Source organism: Cydia pomonella, chromosome 5, assembly GCF_033807575.1.
Source record: "Cydia pomonella isolate Wapato2018A chromosome 5, ilCydPomo1, whole genome shotgun sequence".
Taxonomy (NCBI): Eukaryota; Metazoa; Arthropoda; class Insecta; order Lepidoptera; family Tortricidae; genus Cydia; species Cydia pomonella.
The window spans coordinates 12,254,278-12,267,680 of NC_084707.1; the positions used below are offsets into that span (position 1 = coordinate 12,254,278).

Genomic DNA, 13,403 nt, shown 5'->3' on the forward strand with positions numbered 1-13,403 from the left:
CTTACAATATGGCAATGCCTTCGTAAGTAAATCAGCAGTCATCTGCTCAGTAGGCATGTAAGACAATTCAATAATGCAATTATCAATAGTCTCGCGAATATAGTGATACCTAATGTCCACATGCTTAGATCGTTTGTGGAATACTGGATTAGTGGCCAGCTTAGCAGCAGACTGGTTATCACTATACAAAGTAACAGTATTACTAAAACCTGTCAACTCCGCAAGAACCGCACGCACGTATACCGCCTCTTTAGCAGCTTCAGACAAAGCTATATACTCCGCCTCGGTAGACGACAGTGCGATACAAGATTGCTTGTAACAACCCCAGGAAATTACATTCCTACCTAGCTTAAATATATACCCTGTGTATGATTTACGGTCCGCTCCGTTAGCCCAATCAGCGTCAGTAAATCCGAAAACACGAAATTTATCATTTACATCACTCTTTCTGTACACAAGACCTAAATTCATAGTGCCTTTCAAGTACCGTAATACATGTTTGGCTGCAGCAAAATGTTCAGCTGTGAAACAGCTATTAAACTGACTGAGAAAACTGGCAGCAAATGAAATGTCCGGTCTAGTGGTCACAGACAAGTACATCAGGCAACCGATTAACTCCTGATACGGTAGATTATTATCGTGGGTAACGCTATCAGTAAACTTCAGACCTACGTCTAAGGGCGTCTTTGTGATTTTACAGTCTTTCATACCGAAACGTTCGAGCATCCTTTCGATATAGTTTTTCTGATTCAGCTTCAACTCCCTACTAGTGCGATCTACTTTAATGCCTAGCATATGTTTAACTTCACCCAAGTCTTTTATAGTGAAGTGAGATTTCAGTGACGTTTTCAGCTTATCTGCAAGCTCGTCACAGTCGTAAAAAACGAAAAAATCATCTACATAAAGTGCGATAATAATGGTTCGCTTACCCACTCGGCGACTGAAGATACAGCTCTCGTACTTGCTCTGTGTGAACTTCTCTGCGAGTAAAACTTCCTTTACCTTATCGTACCAGGCGCGGGACGCCTGCTTTAACCCATACACAGCTTTCTTGAGTCTATAGACTTTATGTTCATTGCCTTGTTTGATGAATCCTTCCGGCTGTGACATATAAATCTCTTCACTCAAATTGCCATTCAGGAAGGCAGTTTTAACGTCAAGATGATCAATTTTCAGATCTAACTCGACCGCAAGAGACAGCAACATTCTCAACGAACTGTGTCGAACAACAGGAGAGTACGTATCCATATAGTCAATTCCAAACTTCTGAGTAAACCCTTTCGCAACCAATCGTGCTCTATAACACGCTATTTTTCCATTAGCGTCGCGTTTTATTTTGAATAGCCATCGGTTCTTCACAATATTTTTGCCCGCCGGTCTATCAACAAGCTCCCAAGCCTCATGCTTATTAAATGAATCGATCTCATCTTGCATAGCTTGTCGCCACAGCTTGCTATCACTCGACTGCAAAGCCTCCTTTACAGTTGTCGGCTCACATGCATCTACCTCGAGTGCTGATGCAACAGTGCATCTCGGTAATCTTGTCCGTAAATTATATGCTGGTCCGTCACCATGCGGCTCCCGTGAAGCACCACCTGTATCAGTAGATGAACTCGGCATCTGCGCGTCCACCTCAATTGAAACTTCAGGTACTGCCGGCCTCTCCGCCTGAACCTGAACCTCTACATTTGGTTGCGATGGCATCTCCGCCTCAAGCTCAACCACAGGCTGATCTTCCGCGTGATTCTCTTCAACGGTAGCTCCGTCGTCACTTGCAGGGAAGAATATCTCCACACAGCGTTTACTGGTGGCACCTGGAAAAATAGTTTCATTAAAAACAACGTCACGACTACGAAAAACTTCATTTTTTGTCAGATCGTACAGCCTATATCCACTACACTCATAGCCAAGAAAGATACAACGCTTGCTTTTGGGTTCAAGCTTATTCCGCTTTACTTTGTCAACATGAGCATAAGCTTCGCAGCCGAAGACACGTAAGTGTTTTAAGCTCACCTTCCTCCCCGTCCAGGCCTCCTCAGGAGTCTTCCCCGAAAGCCTCTTTGAAGGAGACACGTTTATTAAATACGCTGCCGTGCGAGCAGCTTCAGCCCAAAATTTGTGATCTAGGTTTGACGTGTACAACAGACATCTTACTTTTTCCAAAAGGGTACGATTGAGTCTCTCGCTAGCTCCATTCATTTGTGGACTATACGGCACTGTCACCTGGTGGACTATCCCCTTACCTTTCAAAAAAATTTCAAGTTCTCTGTTCACATACTCGGTCCCGTTATCAGATCTCAAATTACGACAGTAAAAGATATACTTTTGAATGTAAATTTTTGGAGATTTATCTATATTTGGAAAAGTTATCCGGAATATCAGATACTTTTAGTGCATCGTTTCATTCGCTACTATTGATGCTGACTGTACGTGACACATCATGTGAGACGTTTTGAATCTTTCCAACAATTGATACAAATTCATTCATTGGCCATGTAATGTAGGTAAAACTCGTGAATATAACCGATATACAATGAGTATATTTAACCAGTAAACTGCAAGAAAGTATCGAAAAAAGATTACATTTAAAAAATATCACCCAAGCGATCACTTTCGCCTGCGCGCGAACGGCAATTGGCTCCATGAAATCAGGCCTCCTGGGCGCTCGGTAATCAACCCGGAGAATGTTCGAATTTAACGTAGACTCTTTTTTGTAAGGAATAAAAAGATTCCTATCATGAAGGAGATGCCGTTATATATAAGGGTAAGGGGGAATTCCAATTTGTGATGATTCTAGTCGAAAATTAACATAAGCCTAGTTAGTTTCTTTCCGGTGGGGTACATTTTAAAATTGAGGACATGGGAGCAACATTTTAAATGGCTATCACTGTTGTGCGATTAATTTTCGTATACAAATGGACGAGTTCATATTATTTATTTCATAAAGAAACTTAAAATCAACTTCCTTGAAATTTGCTGTAGTTAGCGGACTAGATGTATGGAACCCTTCTGAATTTTGTAAAAAATGTACATATTATCCAGCGTTAGCTAAGCATAATGCTTGGTTAGCGCATGTCAGGAGCGCAGAGGGAGCTCTAAACTCCGCCAATTTACGCGGTCGGCCCGCCATCGCCATTAGGATTATGGAGTTATGGGGATGGTTGCTTGCTACTCGCAGAGATTTCGCGTCTAGTGCTACTTTACTCTCCAGATTCCCATGTTGTCGTCCCAGCAAGTGCTCTTAAGTGATTAAGTGTCTTACCAGTTTTTAATTTATTGAAATGCCGCCAGCATCCTTGGTACAATGCCTCAAGGGCCTATTTTAAATTTAAGCTAGTTATAGTATAGTAATACCTCTGCATATGTAAATTTATTATATGTAAAAAAATATCTGTAGGTATTAAAAAAAGTATTCGTCAATACTCGATGTACCAATATTTAAAAGTCAATCAATTCATGCAAAGTTATTTAATAGTAAAATAGTAATAGTAGGTATATAAATACAAAATATTATTTCAAATAATCGTTTAAAATGCTACCGGCTCGTTATTTGGTTAGTAAAAAGAACTTTTGTATAAAATGAATAAATGAAATACCCATAAAATTTAAACGTATTAAATCAAACATTATTTAAAACCCGACTCAAATAACCATACTCGTATTAAATTATGATGCTATTTATTCATAAACAGGGTTCGGCGTCATTCGTTTAATTTCCATACAATGTGCCCGCGATGCGCTCCGCGAGACGGATAATCGCACAAATGACTTTTCGAACTCCGGTGGACGGCTTCATGCGTAACGGGAAATTGGTTTAATGTTGTTATTTATAAGCGTTTCCTCGTGAGGATGAGAGAAGATTGATCCGTTAAAAGGGTTGTGGACGACCGCTTCCCTTATACAAACATTCCCCATTTTCCTCCCTCGATATTGATATTATGGATAATATTTGTACACAATTTGTTGCATATTAACCATAATTAACTCGTAGTATGACATATAACTCATAGCGAAAAACAAACCAAATGCAATTTTTTAAAAGCTATCAAAAAGTACTACAATAATCAAAACATCTAAAAAAATCAAACGAAAAGAGAAATTCAGAGAGGAAAATGGGAACTACGTTTGTATGAAGATGCGATAATGTGATGTTGTCCCAAAAGAGCATAAATTATCGGAAAACCGGCGTGAATCCACGCAAGACCGAGCAAAATGGCGTGAAGGCCAAAACTAATTTTGGGTTATTGCCCCCGCCAAGTATAGTTTATGCCATCGACGAAGACGCGTCCCACTCTTCTTCCTAATCGCTTAAAGTACAAGTGTGTAGTCGTTTTGTCTAAAGGTACACATTAATTAGCACACATAGCTAACCACTTGAGAGCTTCGTCACTCTTTTTTTAGTACATGTCATCTATAGATTTTAGTTTACGATTGCATTCTAATTTTAAATTAATGCTCAACATGTTTTATCCTGAAGAATTTGAAGCAATTGAATGATTAAAATAACGATAAAAATAATTAAAACAAATCATTAAATCAAGAATCAATAAAATTATATAAAATTCGTACAATAGGTATTATGACGTTTAAAGTAGCCAGATAATAATATCAAGATGTTGTTAATGCTCCCATGCGGCACATCCCCAAGACAATTTATCACTAGCCTTATTTACCACGTCCTCATAAGACGATAACTAATGATTTTAATTCGGTAACATTAATTTTCCCTTGCTTTGCTTTATTTTCTTTACCCGTGACGAAACCTGGGATGGTACGAATTAGAGTTCAATGTATTTTTAAATTGGTATATAGTGCGTTGTAGCATCAAACGGTTGAGAGAATAATATATCTAATAAAAAGCGAACATATCTAAAGACTTATAATAACTAAAATATTAAACTGGAACTTTCATTGGGCATTAATAATATGATTTGGCTGTGTATTAATATTTTAGCGCCAAAAAATTATACTAGCCCAAAACATAAATAAATAATAAATAAATAAATATTATTACACAAATTGACTAATTGTAAGTCCCACTGTAAGCTCACTAAGGCTTGTGTTGAGAGTACTAAGACAACGATATATATAAAGTATAAAAAATTATAAATACTTAAATACATAGAAAACACGCATGACTCAGGAACAAATATCCATGCTCATCACACGAATAAATGCCCTTACCAGGGTTTGAACTCGGGTCCATCAGTTTCGTAGGCAGGGTCACTACCCACTAGGCCAAACTGGGCGTCATAAGCATCATATAATTAAAAAAAAATCAAGTCACATAAAAAATTATAAGGAACTTGAAATGATTGTATGGCATCTAAAAAAAGTTATAAATTGGCATCTAATATTGTATTGTTGTTGATTTTTAATATGTATTTCTTGTCATATAGTTGTTTACTAGCCCATGGAATCGGTACATTATATCTAACATCAAATGAGGTAGTTCTGTTTTTAGGGTTCCGTAGCCAAATGGCAAAAAACGGAACCCTTATAGATTCGTCATGTCCGTCTGTCTGTCCGATTCTGTCACAGCCACTTTTTTCCGAAACTATAAAAGCTATACTGTTCAAACTTGGTAAGTAGATGTATCCTATGAACCACATTATGATGTTTACACAAAAATAGACAAAAACAATAAATTTTGGGGGTTCCCCATACTTAGAACTGAAACTCAAAAAATCTTTTTTCATCAAACCCATACGTGTGGGGTATCTATGGATAGGTCTTCAAAAATGATATTTAGGTTTCTAATATATTTTTTTTCTAAATTGAATAGTTTGCGCGAGAGACACTTCCAAAGTGAAAAAATGTGTCCCCCCCCCCCCGTAACTTCTAAAATAACAGAATGAAAAATCTAAAAAAAATATATCATATACATTACCATGCAAACTTCCACCGAAAATTGGTTTGAACGAGATCTAGTAAGTAGTTTTTTTAATAAGTCATAAAATAAAAAATATTTTTTTTTTTCATCAAACCCATACGTGTGGGGTATCTACGGATAGGTCTTCAAAAATGATATTGAGGTTTCAAATATCATTTTTTTCTAAACTGAATAGTTTGCGCGAGAGACACTTCCAAAGTGGTAAAATGTGTGTCCTAAGTGGTAAAATGTTGAACGAGATCTAGTAAGTAGATTTTTTTTAATACGTCATAAATGGTACGGAACCCTTCATGCGCGAGTCCGACTCGCACTTGGCCGCTTTTTTTTAATATGTTGGTAGTGATGAAATGGTAATAACAAATCCAAGTTTTCGACCTCGAAATCCCTTGGGATCATTGTCTGTATAATATACAGTACAGTGAAGGAACTTGTTATAACTCGTATCTCTTGTATGACTGAAATGGCAGTAAATAATGCATGGTTAAGTTTTGCATGGTTTGATAAGCTAAAAACGAATTATGTTTATAATTTGTACCTTGTGGGTCTGCTAAAAGTATGAACGTGTCAGTGACAAAAGAAACAATACTAAGGAAATTTGACGTGCAAATAATTATTAAACTACGTGTTCTAATTTAATGTTACTAAGAATATATCTGAGCCATATTATGCCCTATATGTCAGCCAGCACAAAATTACAGCAGGTGGAAAATGGCTTCAAGAAAAAGATGGTAAGGCGGTGCTTCTTTATTTTGTTCAACTTTGCGAGTGCCGCCACTAGATTACCTAATAACATTCATTTGATGGTTACTTCTTGCATGTGGTCATTCGTCGGTGGCGAATGAGAGCGGGAGCATAGAGCTGGTAAATGGAATGAAAACATTCGAGTTTCGTTTTCATTCATTTAATTAGCTCGGAGTTTTAAGCGGCGCCTCTGTGTCGCTCGATCTGCCCATCCATTCAGATTTTACGTTACTACAATTTTAACAACCATTTTCAGAATTCAAGTTAGTGTTTGAAATATTTTTATGAACTGAATAAATAACCAGGTTAATCCAGGGTTTCAGAGGATTACACTGTTATGTAAGTACTTAATAAGTAGGGCTTATTATCCTGACGTCAAGTAAAAAAAAAAACTTGAAACTTGGGTGAAACCTCATAGTTCTCTATTTCGTATTCAAACTATCGCTGACTCACTCTGGTGGTAAGTTAGATATCACCGACGGAGGACGCTCCGTAAGCTTGCAAAGGATGGACCGTATGGTTCTTCGTTTACCGCATGTGTCGCAGAAAAATAAAAGTATTTGATCTAATTTTATAGCTACATATTTTCATCGTGTATTAAATTAGTACCTGTTTGGAGGATACCTATGAATACCTACTTGTATTGGAGGATCATATTTTCATTCCTAAAGTTGACCGTTCTATTGCTGCGAAAAACATTAGATTTTTAGGGTTCCATAGCCAAAGGGAAAAACGGAACCCTATTACTAAGAGATATACACCACCACCAGGCTGTATCTCATGAACCGTGATAGCCAGTTGAAATTTTCGCAGATGATGTATTTCTGTAAAAAGTACGGAACCCTCGGTAGGCGACTCAGGCTCGCATTTATCCGGTTTTTTTTCAATATATTTATTTTAATATTAACACTAAACATTTGTGAAAGTTACCTCACGAAATACTACAAGCCTAATAATTAGTTCGATATCCCGTTTCACCCGGATACAAGCGGTGAAACTGGATTAGTTAAATTGTAGTCATTATTGATTTATCGCTTAAGTAATTATTTAATCTCAATAAGTTTGTGCCAAAATGATAGATTACTAGCTGATTTTGATACTAATATTTTTTTAAATATACAGTATATCGATACAGAATAATCTATCCATGATCTAATTTCCTGATCTAGCCGTTGTCACCCAACCTCTTTTCAAGTTTATAACCTCGAATCCATTTTCCAGTAGATTTGTATTACAGATGGGTGCAAAAAGTAACATGTGACTTTCAGTTTTTAGTTTCCTGGAATTCACTAGAGGAATTCCACGTCCATGGACTCGCGCGCAAAGTAATTAAATAAACAGTAAAGAGACTAATTTAACTAAATAACTTTTGCACGAGCGTCGAGAAAAACTACTGAAACCAGAAACGATCAGTGGGCTGTGTTACAAATGTAATTATTACAAGCGCTTAATATGAATGTGGTTCCTCTTCTGTTGTTAATACATTTGCGACCTAGGAGAGTAACGGAACGAGTTTTCACTACGTTATTCCACTTTATTAACCTAACGAGTAACGGCTGTAGCTTTTGTGAAACTAAATTTAACTCATACATATCTTCACGCCAAGTTATTTGTTAGGTGATTTAAAACTAGGTCAGGCTAGTTTTAGATATTCATTTCATTAAATGTTAGTGTACGGAAAACTAGTTTAAGAAGCATTTTAAACTGGATTCATTATAAAATTGTATCGTTTTTGTCTAGCATTTCATGTGGGTTGGGTTTATTGTATACTTTCATGCTTTGTTTTAAATTGCATTTAAAGAAATATTTTTAATTGTTTTTTGGGTAAGATCTAAAATTTTATTGTAGCGTAATTCGTAAAGAATATTAAAAAACCATACTTAATTTTTATTCATTATTAAACTCAAAGTAATGTTTTTATTGTGTGTTTCTTTGTAAATTTTATCATAAAATTTTGCAATAAAGAGGACTTGAATTTAAGGGTTTATATCTTAATGAGCTAAAAACGAACTACTTTCATGACGTCTAACGATTAATTACCAATTCAAATGTTCAAGTAATATTGTAAGTGATAGAGAGGCCGACGTATCCCCGCGCGGGAACGATTCAGCTTCAATTAGCTCAGGCGTCAATTATGTTTATTTATTCAGAAGGGTAGAGTAAAATAAAATGGAAGAAACAGATATCATTGAAGATACACATCCACACGTTGGGGGTGAATACCAGTAGGAAGGTACTGTGCAGGGCACACTTATTTTTAGGAGTTTTAACTCTTAAAACTCTTCTTTTTGTAGTTACTTTTTTTGCATCGGATAACCGTAGGTATAATAATCTCTGTAGAGTAAGTGAATGGTGTGTTGTGAAACAGACTTAACAAGCCACTGTATATCGGAGCCAAATAGCCATTTGAAAGGTTGCGGCGCCAGCTCGGTGCTACACGGTTTATGCTCACTAGTGCTATTTTAGATTTTTCTTGCTTAAGACACATATTTTCACAAAACTTCACCATATCCGACCTGAGTTTTCTGCGGATATAAAAACTTCCGCAGTACGGCGTAAATATTATGCTTAAAATTTCACTCCGAAAACATGGCGAAGCTAACGAAAATCCTAAAACCTTATAAAACACGGCTAGATAACGCACACAGATATGTCGAGTGCGGTGCCGCAAAGAATAAGCGCCCGGCAACACGAGATATTCGCGCTACGCAATACATATTACAATTTGATATTTTGGTAAAAAATGGCATATTCGTATAGACGAAGACTAAAGAGTGTGGCAAGTATGCGCTTATGTTTGCGTATAGCCTTATTTAGGCGTTTGTCTGAATAAATTACTGCCGTCTAGGCCCATAAATAGACTATGAAATAGCGTTGGCCTAGTGCCGAATGAAGATTTAGCGCAGCTCTGTATTGCTGAAGTTAATACAGCTCGATCGGCATCAACCCGGGTCCTTTAGCTTTGCTGACACATGGATTAGGTATGTTATCTGAACGCTACATTTGTTGAGAAAAGTTATTATAGATATTTGGCCATGATTGTTTTATTTATCATAAAAAATGTTTCCGTTACGCCAGTCATGTTGTCTTCAGTCAGACTTAGCAAAATCTGGGTAGTTGTCCTATAGTTGAGCGATTGCTAGTTTAAAAAAAAACATTTTTTCCATAAAATACTTCACTTATATCATACACGGTGTTTCATGACCCACTGAAAACCTAAAAACAGTTTATTCAGAATCGACATCAGAATCGATTGGGCTATATTTTATTGGGGGTATTTTTTATTATTTTCACATGCCCAGTCTACAAGTTAGGAATGCAACAATATCAATAATTAGCATTTAACACGTTGTTTGTCGATTAGCAACACTCTTAACTGGCCATTGGTAAACCTTATCTCGTTGCAGTAGGTTTGCAAATGGCCAGTTAACTGTGATTACGATGGTAACTAGCAATTGTTTACGTCATTAACATTGTATTGATAGATAAATAAACTAAAACGACAAAGCAGCTTGTGAAGAATTACCAATTAAATACATTTTTTACGGAAACTAAACAACGATGTTTCGGATAAAAGAATTTTTTTTTATGATAGAGGAGGCAAATGAGCAGCCGAATCACCTGATGGTAAGCGATTACCGCCGCCCATGGACACCTACAACACCAGAGGGGAATAAAAATACTCAAGATTACTTCAAAATAATAAAATCAGTTGGGTTATCTCAGGTTTTCGTGGCTCAAATAAAACCACAAAGTAATTAAAATTTTATAATTGTATATAATTTGTACCTTCTGTTCATAATCGAATAACTTTATTCTTTGGCCCCAGGTATCGTCGGACGGTTCCGTAGGGGCGCACGCCAATCGTAAAGCATCGCTCGGGCGGCACTAAATGTCAATGTACAAGGGCAAGACGAGCCCTTACATATAGCTACGGTGTAGGTACTACATTTTCCTGTAAACGTCTGTATATTTTTATACTCCAAGTTTGAATAGCACAGGGGGTAAACAGTTTTTAGATAGGTAGCACTTAAAGTCCGCGGTGCTTAAAGTGATACATACGGGAAATATTTCAGCAGTTTTCCAAGCATGGTTGTGGTGGGTTTTTAATTGATAGACAGAGCAGAATTTCACTCCTTAATATGCAAAATGTTGAACTTATGAAGAAAACCACTGAAATCCAACTTAGCAATAGGCGTGACCAGTAAACAAAAATTTAAAAAAATAACCAAATTACTATCTTTATAGTTCATGTCATCCACGATGACACGCAGATTTGTCAAATCTATCCTTTAATGACATGAAATTATGAGTCAAGGCAACGAGTCCTCGTGAATGACACGATCTATACACATTTAGGCAAAAAGTCTCTACTTTCAAATTAATCTGATCATCCAATCATGTCAGTAAAAAAATCAGAAAATGTGGCAATTTTGAAAAAAAAATGCATCAAGAATGACTTACATAGTTTTTACAGCACCAAATAAAAAAAACCATCGGTTATTTGCAGTGCTGCATTTCATTATTTGATTTTGGAATTCCAATAGGCGCATATTGTTTTTGACCGACTTCGATGATTGCAAAACTCTTTAATGAAACTAGTGTAGTTCCTATTACCTGTACTGTGATGTGATGTTACCAGTGAGCTCTAACATGTTTTTAAATTTAAGACCACCTTGTTCAATGTCTATTTCGGGTACCTTAGAAAAACTGGTTGTTTATCCTTTAGCGCCAGCTAACTAATGGATTCAAGATTTAAACATAAATATAAAATGAAAAGTTTTATGAATATCTATTTTGCTATATTTATTAAAAACAATTTTCAAATCCCGTTATGTATCTATTCAATTTGTCAGTTCAATGAAAATAAGGGTTGGCAAAACTACGCTCCCTAAAATTGCCACTAGTCCAGTTTGCCTTAAATACTAGTATCATATGTTGCTTTTAGATTAAATTGTCTTAAAGGACTTCTACGCTGTTGGCCCCACGGACGCCTCCCAAAGGGCCGGGAGCCCATAGTCATGGTCGCCAGCCAATATGGAAAAGACATACAGATAATAATACCTCCTAATAATAATACCCATATCAAATAGAAAAACCCAACAACCGCATATTAAACAAGTAATATTATATTTAAGACATAATCCTGGCGTGCCTACACCGATTGCGATGATCGTTACGATTCTACTGATTCAGACCAATAATATTTTTCCTATTTAATGTGCTCGTATATTCAAACAAAAACAGCCCTTTCGTGTTATATTCAAAAATGAATACCATACCAATTAAACACAAATTCAATACGGATATCAGTGCGTTACGCTAGAACACATGTAGTTGTGTCTTATAGCGAGCGAGAGCATTCAGACCAATACGTTTTCGATATAAGGTTGTTACGTCACATGTATTTATATGAATTTTCCCCTTGTTTTCCTCAGAACGCGAGTTAAGCCTCTGATATTAGGGTATCAATTATGCACGCCTGGCAACCATAACGAGAACTCAATTTACTTAGCCCTGTAAATGGTTTTGCTTTTTTATATTCTTCATCGAGAAATGTCACCCGTGTGCTTACGAAAATGTACTGAATTCAAGTTCGTTTTAATCAGACGATATTGTTGTAAAAAGCCAAAGTTTATGACGGCGAATATTTATTTATCATTTATACAGAATGTCTATGTAGTAACCTGAAATAATTTACGGGCTGAATATAAAAGTCATATTGAGCAACTTGTACTATGAGACAAACCCAAAATTGCGAAAAAAAAATTACTCTACCATAGAAAATATCAAGGTCAGACAGCCAAAATATATTAAGCAGCCAATTTTTTTTTCGCGATTTCGGGGTTGGTCCCATAGTAAAAGTTGCTCAGTATTACCTATATATTCATCCCGAAAATTATTACAGGTGACTTGAATAAACACCCTGTGTAATATGTTATAAACATCGCTACCATCAGCTACTGCTGATATCTTGATACTGTGAGTGATAATCCTTTTTTAATCGGAGCTTTGATATGATTGGCAATTATGTAGGTATGACACGTTTTTATCGAGATCGATCATAAGCTGAAATGCTTTTCGACAGTCATCAAATAAATCTGGGCTTAAAACTAGCCACAGATAAAAGCAGAAAAATTATTCCAGCATGAGGTTTAAAAGTCAATAAAAATGGTGTTTTAATCCGTCCATCGATACCTGCCGGCGACAGGTGGATTACCCTCGTTTCTCATTGCACTCTGACTCCAGGTTTTTCTTATTCATATTTGTTTGCATTCACACCCGATGCGCAATATTTCTACATTAATGTCGGTGGTTTATTTTATTTCCCGACACGCTAATTGATGTTTATGACGTTTAATAGCTCGCGTTAAATATATGTTCGGTTTCCAGGTACGGGAGAAATATTGTAGATGTTTCGCTTCAGTAAAAAGTTTCTATTTACGATCTAAATAAGGTTTCGTCCATTTTTATTTGTTTCTTTAATTATTTTAACGTAAATATTCCCATAAAAAAGGGATAACATTATTGTAACCAACAGTCAAAAACCTTCCGTTATTTGCCGTAACTCTTCCTACTTCTGTCACGCGTTTCCCCTTTATTAAATTTATTAGAGCTGTGTTCGGTAAATAAGTGGAGCGAAAGGTAACGGTATTCTTGGGCTTTCGGCGCGTCACTGGGAGTCCCGGGCCTCCCCGAGGTGGCCGGGCGAAATGCTAAGCCGATTCGCGATATTGTCGGAGCCGTTTTGTGAACCCATACGGGAATG

At 36.6% G+C, this 13,403-nt stretch overlaps 1 long non-coding RNA gene across 1 annotated transcript; it reads right to left on the reverse strand.

The window, feature by feature from the left end:
* Positions 1–10,389: 10,389 nt before the first annotated feature.
* On the reverse strand, positions 10,390–11,811 carry LOC133517729 (uncharacterized). The gene is made up of 2 exons (XR_009799402.1): positions 10,697–11,811; positions 10,390–10,589 (listed from the first exon to the last, which is right to left on the reverse strand). It is a non-coding gene; the product is annotated as an uncharacterized LOC133517729 (long non-coding RNA).
* Between the last annotated feature and the right edge of the window lie 1,592 nt (positions 11,812–13,403).